At 35.2% G+C, this 16,307-nt stretch overlaps 2 protein-coding genes across 4 annotated transcripts in view; both read left to right on the top strand.

The window, feature by feature from the left end:
- Positions 1-13,028: 13,028 nt before the first annotated feature.
- LOC142351221 (metal transporter CNNM4-like) overlaps positions 13,029-16,307 on the top strand; it is a 520,873-nt gene continuing 517,594 nt past the window's right edge. For both annotated transcript variants that reach the window (XM_075403352.1, XM_075403353.1), the window contains exon 1: positions 13,029-13,046. The gene's annotated coding sequence lies outside the window, so the exon portion shown is untranslated. The remainder of the gene's footprint in view (positions 13,047-16,307) is intronic.
- LOC142351222 (hexokinase-4-like) overlaps positions 13,029-16,307 on the top strand; it is a 319,567-nt gene continuing 316,288 nt past the window's right edge. For both annotated transcript variants that reach the window (XM_075403356.1, XM_075403354.1), the window contains exon 1: positions 13,029-13,047. The gene's annotated coding sequence lies outside the window, so the exon portion shown is untranslated. The remainder of the gene's footprint in view (positions 13,048-16,307) is intronic.

The raw sequence follows: 16,307 nt of genomic DNA, 5'->3' as shown, positions 1-16,307 counted from the left end.
CCTATATAATGCTGGCTTTTTATTTTTAAAAGCCAGCATTATGTAGGTGGAAATTAATGTTATTATAAACTCAGTCATTATAAGACTTCTAGTTTCGTCTGTTTTTCAAAGAAAATTTTAGAAGTATGGAAATAAAAAAAAGATGTTTTAAACTTTTATAATCATGAATTAATACCCTTATTCCCAATGTATATGTTCAAACTTCAAAACTTGCAAATTTCTTTCAAGGTACCAAACGTTCCAGCTGTCTTCTTACTGTTTTATACCATCGTCCGAGCGTCAGTTTATAAGATATGCAGTTTCCATAATAGCACTAAGTGTATAGTCCACAGCAAAAATATATCAAGGTTATTTTCTCAGTTTTCATTACAAGACACCAAGAATTCTCTCCTGCAACAAATTTTCTACGCAAATAAATTAGCAAAGCTGCATCAAGGTTATTTTGCACAGAAAGTGAAAAACAGAAAGTGAAAATTTTCCCGCAAAAACCCGTTCAAGATCATCCGATATCTTTAGCACTCATATGAAAGTACAGCAGAGTATATGTAACACAAATTATGGCAGGAAGTGATGTTGATTTTTTCTACAAAATCAACTATAAATCCGCATCTGCTCAAATTTTATCTCACGTTCCAATTAGTTATTTTTCATTGAAAACTCTTGAAATTAAAATTGTTCTTGGCAGAGCAATAATAGTTCATCATTCTGTACACATGAGAAAAAACGACCAAAAATCGCCATAAGTCAATACTTTCTAAAGGTCATCATAAAACAATTGTACCTTAAAAAACTGCCCAGCAACAATTCAAAACAAAACTTATAAATCTTAACTCATGATAACTACCCTTCCTCTAAAATTTCAGTTGATAAAGCTTCATAAGAATAGTCTACGCGCGTCGAATTTTCCAAAAAAAACACTTTAATTACATCAATAAAAAATATGCTTAAACAGCCTTTAAATAAATAGCCTCGGAAAAAAAGGAAAAAGTACAATCAAAAAAAATTTTTGCATCAAAAGAGCTCAATTCCTAAAAACATAGCTGGCAGATTTCCAGAAAATAGCCGCAATAGATTCGTAGATCGGAAGTCTTAAAAAAACTGTAAAAAAGACAGACCAAAAAAATTCGTCTTTTCATTGAAGGCTGATCTATATTTTGATTTAAAATCTGTATAAGTTATTGCTGCCTCTATTGGCTGATCTCAAATAACCTTCATTTAGAGTGACACACACCCATTTGACCTTATCTCTTTGAATTAAAGCAAATAAATGTCAATTTCAAAGTGAGGAAGTCATTTTTGAGAGTGAGGTAAGTCAAGTGTGACCAAAAATTTAATCACGCGCATGCAAAACATTCATTCCACTAAGAGCGAAAAATGACGTCACACATGCAATTCAGTTGAAATTGCAAGAACGAATGAACAAAAAGTGGCTGTGCCGTCATATGGTCGTAACAAAAATTATGACGAAATAAAAAAAAACCAAGAGAAGGCCAATAATAGCCCCAGCTGTCGCTGTGCGGCTATTAAAACAACATTTGAAGAGCAGCCTTCCTAATGAAACATTTCTGCACTCGGTGAGTTTTAAAAAAAATCATTAACTTCAACCTAGATATTGCCGGCTTTTAAAAATAGATTTCCAGTTTCGTTTGCTTTTCAAAGAAAATTTTATAAGTACGGAAACAAAATAAGATCAGTTAATTTTTTTTATAAAAATCAGGAATTATTACCCTTATTCGCAATGTCATTAACAAACAACCAACTAAATTGATCTCGAACGATTAGCTGGGGCTTGATTCCCTTGTAGCCTGCTTCAGTCAACGTTGAGAGGACCTTGTATCAGGGCAATGCGATCCAAAAGAGGTTTCAAATTATGTCATTATCATTACCAAGATTTGAAGTGAAAAACAGAAACAGATTTTGGCGCAATCTTTTATTTATTTTTCATTAGTTAAACTGTCGCCAATGAAAATTTCAGTTGCTTAAAACTTTCAATGAAAACCATTTACATCACGCCAAAAGCAAAAAGTGAGGGAACAAAAGTCACTCGAACAACCAAAGAGTCGAGCGCAAATTTTGCGTCAAAAAGACATCGACGATAACTGCTTCAAATTTCTTCTGGAGCAATTAAAAGGCTATGGTATTTCAGCTCTCGAAAATATGTTCAAACTTCAAAACTTTCAAATTTCTTTCAAGGTACCAAACGTTCCAGCTGTCTTCTTTTGGTGTTTTATAACATCGTCCAAGCTTCAGTTTATAAGATATGCAGTTTCCATAAAAGCATTACGTGTATAGTCCACAGCAAAAATATAACAAGGATATTTTCTCACTTTTCATTACAAGACACCAAGAATTCTCTCCTGCAACAAATTTAACGCAAATAAATAAGCAAAGCTGCATCAAGGTTACTTTGCTCTTAACAGAAAGTGAAAATTTTCCCGCAAAAACCCGTTCATGACCATCCGATGTCTTTAGCACTCATATGAAAAAACAGCAGAGTATATGTAACACAAATTATGGCGGGAAGTGATGTTGATTTTTTCTACAAAATCAACTATAAATCTCAAGTTCCAATTGCTTCACAATTAGTTATTTTTCATTGAAAACTCTTGAAATTAATATTGTTCCTGGCATAGCAATAATACTTCATCATTCTGTTCACATGAGAAAAAATGACCGAATATCGCCATAAGTCAATACTTTCCAAAGGTCATTATAAAACAATTGTACCTTAAAAAAACTGCCCAACAACAGTTCAAAACGAAACATATAATTCTTAACGCATGATATCTACCATTCCTCTAAAAATTCCAATTGATAAACAATCATAAGAATAGTCTACGCGCGTCGAATTTTCCAAAAAAAAACAATTGAATTACTTCAATAAAAAATATGCTTAAACAGCCTTGAAATAAATAGCCTCGGAAAAAAAAGTACAATCAAAATAAATTTTTGCGTCAAAAAATCTCAATTCCTAAAAAAAACATTTGACGAGCAGCCTTCCTAATGAAATATTTCTGCGCTCGGTGAGTTTCAGAAAAAAACATTAACTTCAACCTAGATATTGCCGGCTTTTAAAAATAGATTTCCAGTTTCGTTTGCTTTTCAAAGAAAATTTTATAAGTACGGAAACAAAATTAGATCTGTTAATTTTTTATAAAAATTAGGAATTATTACCCTTATTCCCAATGTCATTAACAAACAACCAACTAAATTGATCTCGAACGATTAGCTGGGGCTTGATTCCCTTGTAGCCTGCTTCAGTCAACGTTGAGAGGACCTTGTATCAGGGCAATGCGTTTCAATAGAGGTTTCAAATTATGTCATTATCATTACCAAGATTTGAAGTGAAAAACAGAAACAGATTTTGGCGCAATCTTTTATTTATTTTTCATTAGTTAAACTGTCGCCAATGAAAATTTCAGTTGCTTAAAACTTTCAATGAAAACCATTTACATTACGCCAAAAGCAAAAAGTGAGGGAACAAAAGTCACTCGAACAACCAAAGAGTCGAGCGCAAATTTTGCGTCAAAAAGACATCGACGATAACTGCTTCAAATTTGTTCTTGAGCAATTAAAAGGCGATGGTATTTCAGCTCTCGAAAATATGTTCAAACTTCAAAACTTTCAAATTTCTTTCAAGGTACCAAACGTTCCAGCTGTCTTTTACTGTTTTATACCATCGTCCAAGCGTCAGTTTATAAGATATGCAGTTTCCATGAAAGAACTACGTGTATAGTCCACAGCAAAAATATATCAAGGATATTTTCTCACTTTTCATTACAAGACACCAAGAATTCTCTTGCAACAAATTTTCTACGCAAATAAATTAGCAAATCTGCATCAAGGTTACTTTGCTCTTAACAGAAAGTGAAAATTTTCCCGCAAAAACCCGTTCATGACCATCCGATGTCTTTAGCACTCAAATGAAAAAACAGCAGAGTATATGTAACACAAATTATGGCAGGAAGTGATGTTGATTTTTTCTACAAAATCAACTATAAATCTCATGTTCCAATTGCTTCACAATTAGTTATTTTTCATTGAAAACTCTTCATAATAATATTGTTCCTGGCATAGCAATAATACTTCATCATCCTGTACACATGAGAAAAACCGACCGACAATCGCCATAAGTCAATACTTTCCAAAGGTCATTATAAAACAATTGTACCTTAAAAAACTGTCCAACAACAATTCAAAACGAAGCATATAATTCTTAACGCATGATATCTACCCTTCCTCTAAAATTTCCAGTTGATAAAGAATCATAAGAATAGTCTACGCGCGCCGAATTTTCCAAAAAAAAACAATTTAATTACTTCAAAAAAATATATGCTTAAACAGCCTTGAAATAAATAGCCTCGGAAAAAAAGTACAATAAAAATAAATTTTTGCGTCAAAAAATCTCAATTCCTAAAAAAAACATTTGAAGATTAGCCTTCCTAATGAAATATTTCTGCGCTTGGTGAGTTTCAGAAAAAAAAACATTAACTTCAACCTAGATATTGCCGGCTTTTAAAAATAGATTTCCAGTTTCGTTTGCTTTTCAAAGAAAATTTTATAAGTACGGAAACAAAATAAGATCTGTTAATTTTTTTATAAAAATCAGGAATTATTACCCTTATTCGCAATTTCATTAACAAACAACCAACTAAATTGATCTCGAACGATTAGCTGGGGCTTGATTCCCTTGTAGCCTGCTTCAGTCAACGTTGAGAGGACCTTGTATCAGGGCAATGCGTTTCAATAGAGGTTTCAAATTATGTCATTATCATTACCAAGATTTGAAGTGAAAAACAGAAACAGATTTTGGTGCAATCTTTCATTTGTTTTTCATTAGTTAAACTGCAGCCAATAAATATTTCAGTTGCTTAAAATTTTCAAAGAAAACCATTTATATCACGCCAAAAACAAAAAGTGAGGGAACAAAAGTCACTCGAACAGCCAAAGAGTCGAGCACAAATTTTGCGCCAAAAAGACAACGACAATGACTGCTTCAAATTTGTTCTAGAGCAATTAAAAGGCTATGGTATTTCAGCTCTCAAAAAACATGTTCAAACTTCTAAACTTTCAAATTTCTTTCAAGGTACCAAACGTTCCTGCTGTCTTCTTTTACTGTTTTATACCATCGTCCAAGCGTCAGTTTATAAGATATGCAGTTTCCATAAAAGCACTACGTGTATAGTCCAGAGCAAAAATATATCAAGGATATTTTCTCACTTTTCATTACAAGACACCAAGAATTCTCTTGCAACAAATTTTCTACGCAAATAAATTAGCAAAGCTGCATCAAGGTTACTTTGCTGTTAACAGAAAGTGAAAATTTTCCCGCAAAAACCCGTTCATGACCATCCGATGTCTTTAGCACTCATATGAAAAAACAGCAGAGTATATGTAACACAAATTATGGCAGGAAGTGATGTTGATTTTTTCTACAAAATCAACTATAAATCTCATGTTCCAATTGCTTCACAATTAGTTATTTTTCATTGAAAACTCTTGATAATAATATTGTTCCTGGCATAGCAATAATACTTCATCATTCTGTACACATGAGAAAAAACGACCGACAATCGCCATAAGTCAATACTTTCCAAAGGTCATTATAAAACAATTGTACCTTAAAAAACTGTCCAACAACAATTCAAAACGAAGCATATAATTCTTAACGCATGATATCTACACTTCCTCTAAAATTTCCAGTTGATAAAGAATCATAAGAATAGTCTACGCGCGCCGAAATTTCCAAAAAAAAAACAATTTAATTACTTCAAAAAAATATATGCTTAAACAGCCTTGAAATAAATAGCCTCGGAAAAAAAAGTACAATCAAAATAAATTTTTGCGTCAAAAAATCTCAATTCCTAAAAAAAAACATTTGAAGATTAGCCTTCCTAATGAAATATTTCTGCGCTTGGTGAGTTTCAGAAAAAAAACATTAACTTCAACCTAGATATTGCCGGCTTTTAAAAATAGATTTCCAGTTTCGTTTGCTTTTCAAAGAAAATTTTATAAGTACGGAAACAAAATAAGATCTGTTAATTTTTCTATAAAAATCAGGAATTATTACCCTTATTCGCAATGTCATTAACAAACAACCAACTAAATTGATCTCGAACGATTAGCTGGGGCTTGATTCCCTTGTAGCCTGCTTCAGTCAACGTTGAGAGGACCTTGTATCAGGGCAATGCGTTTCAATAGAGGTTTCAAATTATGTCATTATCATTACCAAGATTTGAAGTGAAAAACAGAAACAGATTTTGGTGCAATCTTTCATTTGTTTTTCATTAGTTAAATTGCAGCCAATAAATATTTCAGTTGCTTAAAATTTTCAAAGAAAACCATTTATATCACGCCAAAAACAAAAAGTGAGGGAACAAAAGTCACTCGAACAGCCAAAGAGTCGAGCACAAATTTTGCGCCAAAAAGACAACGACAATGACTGCTTCAAATTTGTTCTAGAGCAATTAAAAGGCTATGGTATTTCAGCTCTCAAAAAACATGTTCAAACTTCTAAACTTTCAAATTTCTTTCAAGGTACCAAACGTTCCTGCTGTCTTCTTGTACTGTTTTATACCATCTTCCAAGCGTCAGTTTATAAGATATTCAGTTTCCATAATAGCACTACGTGTATAGTCCACAGCAAAAAATATCAAAGTTATTTTTTCAGTTTTCATTACAATACACCAAGAATTCTCTGCAGCAACAAACTTTCTACGCAAAAAAAAATAACAAAGCTGCATCAATGTTACTTTGCTCTTAACAGAAAGTGAAAATTTTCCCGCAAAAACACGTTCAAGATGATCCGATGTCTGTTGCACTCATATACTAAAAGTACAGCAGAGTATATGTAACACAAATTATGTCAGGAAATGAAGTTGATTTTTTTTTCTACAAAAATTAACTATAATTCTGCATCTGCTCAAATTTAACCTTAACTTCCAATTGCTTCTAAATTAGTTATTTTTCATTGAAATCTCTTGAAATTAATATTGTTCCTGGCAGAGCAACAATACTTCATCTTTCTGTACACATGAGAAAAAACGACCGAAAATCGCCATAAGTCAATACTTTCCCAAAGGTCATAAAACAATTGTACCTTGAAAAACTGGCCAACAACAATTCTCATTGCCTAGTCTACATGCGTCCAGTTTTCAAAAAAAAAACAATTTCTTCACTTCAATAAAAAAATATGCTTAAATAGCCTTGAAAGAAATAGCCTCGGAAAATAGGAAAAAGTACAATCAAAACAAATTTTTGCGTCAAAATGCTCAATTCCTAAAAAAACATTTGAAGAGCAGCCTTGCTAGTGAAATACTTCTGCGCTAGTTGAGTTTTAAAAAAAAACATTTATTGCCACCTAGATATTGCCGGCTTTTAGAAATAGATTTCCAGTATCGTCTGCTTTTCAAAGAAAATTGTAGAAGTACGGGAAAAAATTAGATCTGTTAACTTTTTTTTTATAAAAATCAGGAATTAGTAACATTATTCCCAGTGTCATTAACAAACAACCAACTAAATTGATCTCGAACGACCAGCTGGGGCTCAATTCCCTTGTATCCTGCTTCAGTCGAAGGCTGAGAGGGCATTGTAACAGGGTAATGGGTTGCAATAGAGGTTTCAAATTATGACAAAGCTGTTACCAAGACTTGCACTGAAAACGAAAAGATTTTAGCGCAATCTGTCAGCTTAAAATTCTCAAAAAGCTGGAAGATTGCCGAAAAATAGCCGCAATAGCTTTGTAGATCTGCAGTCTCAAAAAGATAGCAAAAGGAAGAGACAAAAAAAAGAAACTTTTCATTAAATGCTGAGATGTAATAAAAAGAAACAAACCAAAAATATTCCTTTGTATTAAATGCTGATATGTCATATTTTTATCAACAATTTGTTTATCCTAATTTTAATTATATTCACTGCTCTCAAATATCCTTCAATTAGAGTGACACATACCTAATTGACGTTATCTCTTTGAATTAAAGTGAAAAGTCAATTTTAGAGTGAGGAAGTCATTTTTGAGATTGAGGTAAGTCACGTCTGACCAAAACAACTTTTTCACGCGAATGAACAAAAGACTCGCTCCAATAAGAGGGGAAAATGACGTCAAGCACTCACTTTAGTTGAAATGGCATGAGCGAATGAACAAAAAGCAGATTTGAAGTGATTGTGACGTCATATGGTCTCAACAAAAAACTTGACGAAATAAAAAAACCAAGAAAGGGCCAATAATAGCCTCAGCTATCGCTCCGCGGCTATTAATGATAACCATTTACATCACTCCAAAAGCGAGAAGTTCAGGACGCAAAAGTCGCTCGAAAAACCAAAAAATCGAGAGCAAATTTTGCAAATTTTGACATCAACGATAATTGCTTCAAATTTCGTTCTAGAGCAATTAAAAAGCTATGGTATTTCACCTCTCAAAAAATAATTTCAAAGTTCTCAACTTTTCTCAAATTTCTTTCAAGAAACCAAACGTTCCATCTCTTCTTTTACTAATTTATGCCCTCGTCCTTGCGTCAGTCTATAAGATATGCAATTTACACAATAGCACTAAGTGTATAGTCCACAGTAAAAATATTTTGAGCTTGAGCAAATGCTTGAAAAAAAACTCCGAAATAAACATAAACCAACTAATGTCGGAGGAATAGCTCTCGAACGACAGGCGAGTAGAGAAATTTCGCCCCAGGAGGGATTCGAACCATTGACCTCCCGATTCATGGCCACATGCACTGACCACACGGCTATCAGACCTTATTTTTTGATCTGCTGCTAACCGGTTTTATATTAGCAACAAGCTTTACTTCGAAGTGCTAACAATAGTATCGTTCAAAAATGAAGAACGAAGGCGAAAAAAAGTCACTTGAGAAGTAAAAGAATGTTGTAGAAGAAGAGCGCAAAAACGGTCAAGCGAAAAATTTGCATAAAACAAAGACCAACACATTTACAATAATTGCTATGAACTTCGTTAAAGAGCATTGAATCATCTCTTGAAAAATTGTATAACCCTTCCATTATTAGCAGGAAATCATACAAATCATCTATGACCTATATGATTTCCAGGATTCATATACTAGCGTACTTACAGGAATTCATATATGACCTCGTATTATAGACCGATTTAATTGTAAGTTAGCATAATTGCGCAGCGGACAACCTTTCGACCAAAATGAGCCAAACCGACTATCGACAAAAAACTAGGTAACATTCAATTTAAAATTACAGAAATAATAACTAATTTATACACATTTTGAACTTTATTTTGACGCCTGAAACTATTCGGACAAACAATGATCAGACAATAAATCATTGAGAAAGAAAATTAAAAGGACTCAAACAACAGCTACTAACTGTTTGAGAGCAATTAACAAGGCTCATACAAGAACATTAGCTCAATATCATTTAACATACAAGCAGGAAGTATTATGTCGTGATCTTGACAAAATTTAACAAACCAGTCAAATCCATTTCGACATTCTGCCATTTATTGAACATCTCATTGGCTTCTTGGCATTTGACGTCATAGTCTTCATTTAACAAATTTGGATCACGCAAAACGAAAAAGTCAAGGACCTAAAAGCCATTCGAAAAGTAAAAAACTTTCAAGCAAAACTTTTGCATAAAAAAGACCAACACGTTTACAATAATTGCTATGAACTTCGTTCAACAATTAAAAATTACCAAAATACAGTTTGATAGTACAAACGAAGCATAATTTATGTTGAGACGACCATATCCTAGTCGACACTCAAGATCTATTCGTCTTTGACGGTTACATGACAAAATACCCAATGCCATTATACCGAATATGCCAAAATATCCAAATTCCAAAATACCCAATGCCAAACAACCCAATGCAAATATACCCAATTGTAATAATAACAATAATCACTTTGATGCTAACTTTGATAAAGAATGCTCATTTTATGTTTAAAGGCGAATTGATAAAGCCTAATTGTGCTTATAAGGAACCAAGCGAGTCGAAATGACGTCAGCTTTTAGAACGCTTGCACAGAAAAATTTAAACGAGAACAAGCAACTTCGACAATTGAAAGTCCGCTTTTAGGTCAAACCACCTTTAGGTCAAACCCCTTTTTAGGTCAAACCGCCTTTTAGGTTAAATTTTTTTAAACATAACACATGAAAGATAACTCAATATATCACTGTAAACATAAAAAGACGTTAAAATCGGAATTGGCACAGCGGTTACAGCACGCAACGAAAAACACAGCAACGGTTCGAATTCCGGTGAGTCAAAAATTTTCTAAAAAAATCGAAAGTCGACTTAATAACACGATCGGAAACAAAAAATTGGGAAAAAGTCGGGAAAACCTGCTAATACCAGCTACTGGCGGTGTTGGCAGTGGGTGGGGAGAGGAATCTAGAAGACTATCCCACACAAAAAATCTGTCAAATTATCAGCTCTCTAGCTCTTCTAGTTTTCGAGTAATGCTTTTTTTGAAAAATTTATTCGATAGCACCACAAAACTCACATATAACAAGTATAAACGCTCAGCAATGTGTATAGTAAGCAAGTGAACGTAAATATGAGACATCAGTTTTGAAATTTTTTGCATGTTTTTGATGTTTTCATTCAGAACTCGGTATTTCTTTCGGCTCTTGTTCTTTCCCTTTAGAGCTTTGATAGTGTTGAATTTTTGGTTAGCAGCATCGAGCGATATCTTCTCCAGAAAAGTCCGAATGCAGGGATGGTTGCCTTGAAATAGGGACATAACGCCTAAATTTCATTCTTCAACTGCATTTGTTGTTCCTGCTAAGCCTTCAGCTGCATCTTTGTTGTGGTTCCAGAGTGCCAAAGGTTTTTGAGATTCTCTACTGATCCGGCCAACGTTTTCATCTCGGATATATGTCCCCTGAAAGTAAGAAGTAAGTTCGTCTATCATCTGCAAATAATGTCTATTTTTGCAATTTCAAAGGCATCTTGTATTTCCTCCATTACAAGACTGACGGAGACCGATACCATTGGATCAGGGACGAAACTGAGTGCAGGAATCATTCGCAAGGTCAATGCTAGTTCACGGTTGCTTTCATAAATCTTCTTCAGGAAACTTGACACGAGTGAAAATACCAGCCTTTTATCTCACTTGCTGGATATTGTTATGAGATATTGATTGCCGCCTTTTCGAAATCCAGCAGATAATTTTCCGGCCAAACTCCGCCAGTAAGCTGATTCTAGCCAACAAGAAGCTTCCGACACGAGTTCTCTCTTTGTTGCTAAGTAGAGCATAAATACAAGGTGGATAAAATTCTCCAATCCGAATATGAATTGTGTATAGTTGGTAAAACTGGATGGGAGATATTTTGAAGGTTCCGTCAAAGCCAAAGCGCATTGTTGGTTTTCAGGGATTCTAGATTTTCTTGTTTTCCAAAAATCAGAATTCTCTCGTTGTCAGTTGTTCCCGTCTCAAAGGCAGAATTCTTTCAACTTCGCGGGCACTTCAAAAAGTCTGTCTGTAATTGGCGGCTCTTGTCAGTTCTCGGATGCTTTTTGGCGGTTTAGTGTCCGATTGATAGCAGATATATAGTTGGCAAAGACAGCTGCGTTTCAACATCGGACCCGATTGGTATCAGACTGCTGGCAATTATCATATTATTCACTGGATTCTGTTCCGTTCTGGCTGTCTCCTTCATTTGACCAAGAATCTGTTTCACTTGTACTTGTCCGGGCACAATTTCGTGGTTGTGCTCGTTTTTCCAGTGGCAATAGCCGTAACATTACATTTATAGAAGCTCCATTTTGAGCATTTCTAATGCGTAGTAGTTTTTGTTTCTAACTTCTTGTGAAACTCGTGTCCATCAAGGATTAGAGTTAATCGGTTCTGCTGAAACGTACCCCAAGTAATTTCGCTCATGTTTAGCGTCCATTTTTGGCCAAACTTAAAGAGTAGAATGACGAGTCATGTTATTTCTACAATTCAATTTCGGTGATACCTTTGCGTCTTGTTTACTTAATTAGTTAATTTGTACTTAATGGTAGACTGGTACCTTAATTGTGGGATTGTACGTAAATTTCAAGTTTATAACCTATAATTAGGGTAGTTTGGCATTGGGTATAATGGAATTGGGTATTTTTGGATAATTTGGCATTGGGTATTTTGGCACATTGGGTAATTTGGAATTGGGTATTTTGGCGCATTGGGTAATTTGGAATTGGGTATAATGGCATTGGGTTTTATGGTATTGGGTATATTGTCCGGACACCGGCTGTGACATATCAATCGATTATGGTCGCTCTTGCAAATAAAAGCAATGCAAATGTCACTAAATTTCAACTTAAAGTTAGGCAAAGACTAAAACTTTGATAAAAGTATTTTCGAGAATGCAAGAGTCATTAAAAAGTTAAGAATCGTCTTCAGGCAACACTATTGCCCCTGCAGTAAGAAATAGATATCACCAATTTGATCCAATCGCACTTCCAGTCTTGTAGAAAAAGTAAAAATTTCCAGCAATGGCGGCATAAGCCATGAGTACACTGACTCCATGTGATATTCCGAACTTCTTAGCCGCTTTTTTTCTCTCCTTAGTCCCTTCAGCACACGCACGTAGCCTGAAAAACAGATATTCAATCACTTTAAACATTCTGTTGCGTAAAATTGCAGCTACTACAGTAAAGTCAATTTTACTGTAGCGACATCACAGCAATCGCAATAAGGCAAACTGTATGCAGAATCAGAGACAGTATAGCGAAAATTTTAGCCATGTGATTTGGAAAAAATCTATTAAGATTAAACACGTGGCCAAGTAACAAAGAGCTTATAAAAATTGATTTCTTGAGTTAGAGGAACTCAATGGTATCATCCAAACACAGGACCAGTAAAATGACGTTTTTGACCTTTTTCGTTGCGGTTTTTGAACAGACCCTACTCATTGCGTTCACATAAATGGAAGGGAGCAATTCGACAATGCCAATTTGTTGGAATATTCGACAACAAACTGACCTTCATGAAAAAAAAACTTAAACTAAACTACGCGTTAAAATTTCTTTTAATTAACTCCCTTAGCCTAATTGTTGCGATAAACTTATTAAATAGATACGCTATGATCATGAGTTGCCTGTGTGTGGTGGAGCGCCCTTAAGGGATTTTAGAAACAGGCTTGTCAAGTTTGCTCTCAGTGGTTCGCTGTGCCGTGTTTGTGCTCTGTCAGTGGTCCTGCGTGCTGTTGGTGGTCTCGGGTCTACGATCCCCAGGTTTTGTGTGTTCTCTGGGGTCTGTGGCCAAACCGGAAGGAAAGACATCTAACCACCAGGTTGTACTGCTCCTACACATGCTTACTTCATATATATTTATATAGTGTATGTGAATATATATATGTATGTATGCTGTGTGTCTGTAAGTAAGCTCCTGTGTTTGTGCTCCTGGATTTGTACATGCGCGAACCAGACGATACTGCTTCATATTTTTGCAGGTGATGAGACAATTTGCTGCACAGATCCTGCCCTGGAATGCACAAGATTTAGTAATTGGCACATCCAGGACAAAATATATTGAAGGCAGCGCAGTTGGAGCAACCATCCACTCATATCGCGGAGCTAACCTAATCGACCTCTTCAATGTAGTTAACCAGTATCCTCCCCTCAATTTGAGATCAGTATGCATTGTCGCAGGATTCAATGATCACCACTACTCATGCTCTCACTTCATTGAATGCTACCGAGTTCTGTTGGATATCATATGTTATAAATTCCAACCGCGTATTGTCGTTTCACCTAAAATAATTGCCACTTCAATTAATAAACTTGTTAACAGGAAAATATATTTCATGAACTTGGCTCTGCATCGATTTCTTCATTTTTATGCAGTTCCTTTGATTGTTTCACCATATTTTTTCTTCAGCAGGTCTGCTTTTTGTCGAGATGGTATTCATTTCTCTTTCTACGGTAACCATTTGTTTACGCTGTATCTACATAATGTGATATCCTTTTGCAATGAATTTTATGCATAGTTATATTCATCTTTATCAATAATCTACACTCGGTAAACAGCCTCCCTCTGACAATGTCAGATACTCAAACCCATTGCTCTAAGTGTTCTATTCACCTCCGAGGAGGTGGAGTTTGGTGCTACGGTTGCGGTACATATATGCATATCAAATGCAGTGGTCTGTCAACTAAAAACAATCAACATCCAAACTTCATTTGCAAACACTGCAGTCAACCTGCAAAAATTGATCCTCAAGAACATGATCCAACACCCTCAATCGAGACACCCCCGGAACCTGCAGCATCGAGCGATATCTTCTCCAGAATCACCATAATCGTCATAGTCTTCATTTAACAAATTTGGATCACGCAAAACGAAAAAGTCAAGGACCTAAAAGCCATTCGAAAAGTAAAAACTTTCAAGCAAAACTTTTGCATAAAAAAGACCAACACGTTTACAATAATTGCTATGAACTTCGTTCAACAATTAAAAATTACCAAGATACAGTTTGATAGTACAAACGAAGCATAATTTATGTTGAGACGACCATATCCTAGTCGACACTCAAGATCTATTCGTCTTTGACGGTTACATGACAATATACCCAATGCCATTATACCGAATATGCCAAAATACCCAATTCCAAAATACCCAATGCCAAACAACCCAATGCAAATATACCCAATTGTAATAATAACAATAATCACTTTGATGCTAACTTTGATAAAGAATGCTCATTTTATGTTTAAAGGCGAATTGATAAAGCCTAATTGTGCTTATAAGGAACCAAGCGAGTCGAAATGACGTCAGCTTTTAGAACGCTTGCACAGAAAAATTTAAACGAGAACAAGCAACTTCGACAATTGAAAGTCCGCTTTTAGGTCAAACCACCTTTAGGTCAAACCGCTTTTTAGGTCAAACCGCCTTTTAGGTTAAATTTTTTTAAACATAACACATGAAAGATAACTCAATATATCACTGTAAACATAAAAAGACGTTAAAATCGGAATTGGCACAGCGGTTACAGCACGCAACGAAAAACACAGCAACGGTTCGAATTCCGGTGAGTCAAAAATTTTCTAAAAAAATCGAAAGTCGACTTAATAACACGATCGGAAACAAAAAATTGGAAAAAGTCGGGAAAACCTGCTAATACCAGCTACTGGCGGTGTTGGCAGTGGGTGGGGAGAGGAATCTAGAAGACTATCCCACACAAAAAATCTGTCAAATTATCAGCTCTCTAGCTCTTCTAGTTTTCGAGTAATGCTTTTTTTGAAAAATTTATTCGATAGCACCACAAAACTCACATATAACAAGTATAAACGCTCAGCAATGTGTATAGTAAGCAAGTGAACGTAAATATGAGACATCAGTTTTGAAATTTTTTGCATGTTTTTGATGTTTTCATTCAGAACTCGGTATTTCTTTCGGCTCTTGTTCTTTCCCTTTAGAGCTTTGATAGTGTTGAATTTTTGGTTAGCAGCATCGAGCGATATCTTCTCCAGAAAAGTCCGAATGCAGGGATGGTTGCCTTGAAATAGGGACATAACGCCTAAATTTCATTCTTCAACTGCATTTGTTGTTCCTGCTAAGCCTTCAGCTGCATCTTTGTTGTGGTTCCAGAGTGCCAAAGGTTTTTGAGATTCTCTACTGATCCGGCCAACGTTTTCATCTCGGATATATGTCCCCTGAAAGTAAGAAGTAAGTTCGTCTATCATCTGCAAATAATGTCTATTTTTGCAATTTCAAAGGCATCTTGTATTTCCTCCATTACAAGACTGACGGAGACCGATACCATTGGATCAGGGACGAAACTGAGTGCAGGAATCATTCGCAAGGTCAATGCTAGTTCACGGTTGCTTTCATAAATCTTCTTCAGGAAACTTGACACGAGTGAAAATACCAGCCTTTTATCTCACTTGCTGGATATTGTTATGAGATATTGATTGCCGCCTTTTCGAAATCCAGCAGATAATTTTCCGGCCAAACTCCGCCAGTAAGCTGATTCTAGCCAACAAGAAGCTTCCGACACGAGTTCTCTCTTTGTTGCTAAGTAGAGCATAAATACAAGGTGGATAAAATTCTCCAATCCGAATATGAATTGTGTATAGTTGGTAAAACTGGATGGGAGATATTTTGAAGGTTCCGTCAAAGCCAAAGCGCATTGTTGGTTTTCAGGGATTCTAGATTTTCTTGTTTTCCAAAAATCAGAATTCTCTCGTTGTCAGTTGTTCCCGTCTCAAAGGCAGAATTCTTTCAACTTCGCGGGCACTTCAAAAAGTCTGTCTGTAATTGGCGGCTCTTGTCAGTTCTCGGATGCTTTTTGGCGGTTTAGTGTCCGATTGATAGCAGATATATAGTTGGCAAAGA

The sequence above is a fragment of the Convolutriloba macropyga genome, chromosome 12 (genome assembly GCF_964194025.1).
Source record: "Convolutriloba macropyga chromosome 12, txConMacr16.3, whole genome shotgun sequence".
Taxonomy (NCBI): Eukaryota; Metazoa; Xenacoelomorpha; order Acoela; family Convolutidae; genus Convolutriloba; species Convolutriloba macropyga.
The sequence above is the reverse complement of the archived record's forward strand: the minus strand, read 5'-3'. Positions and strand labels throughout refer to the sequence as shown.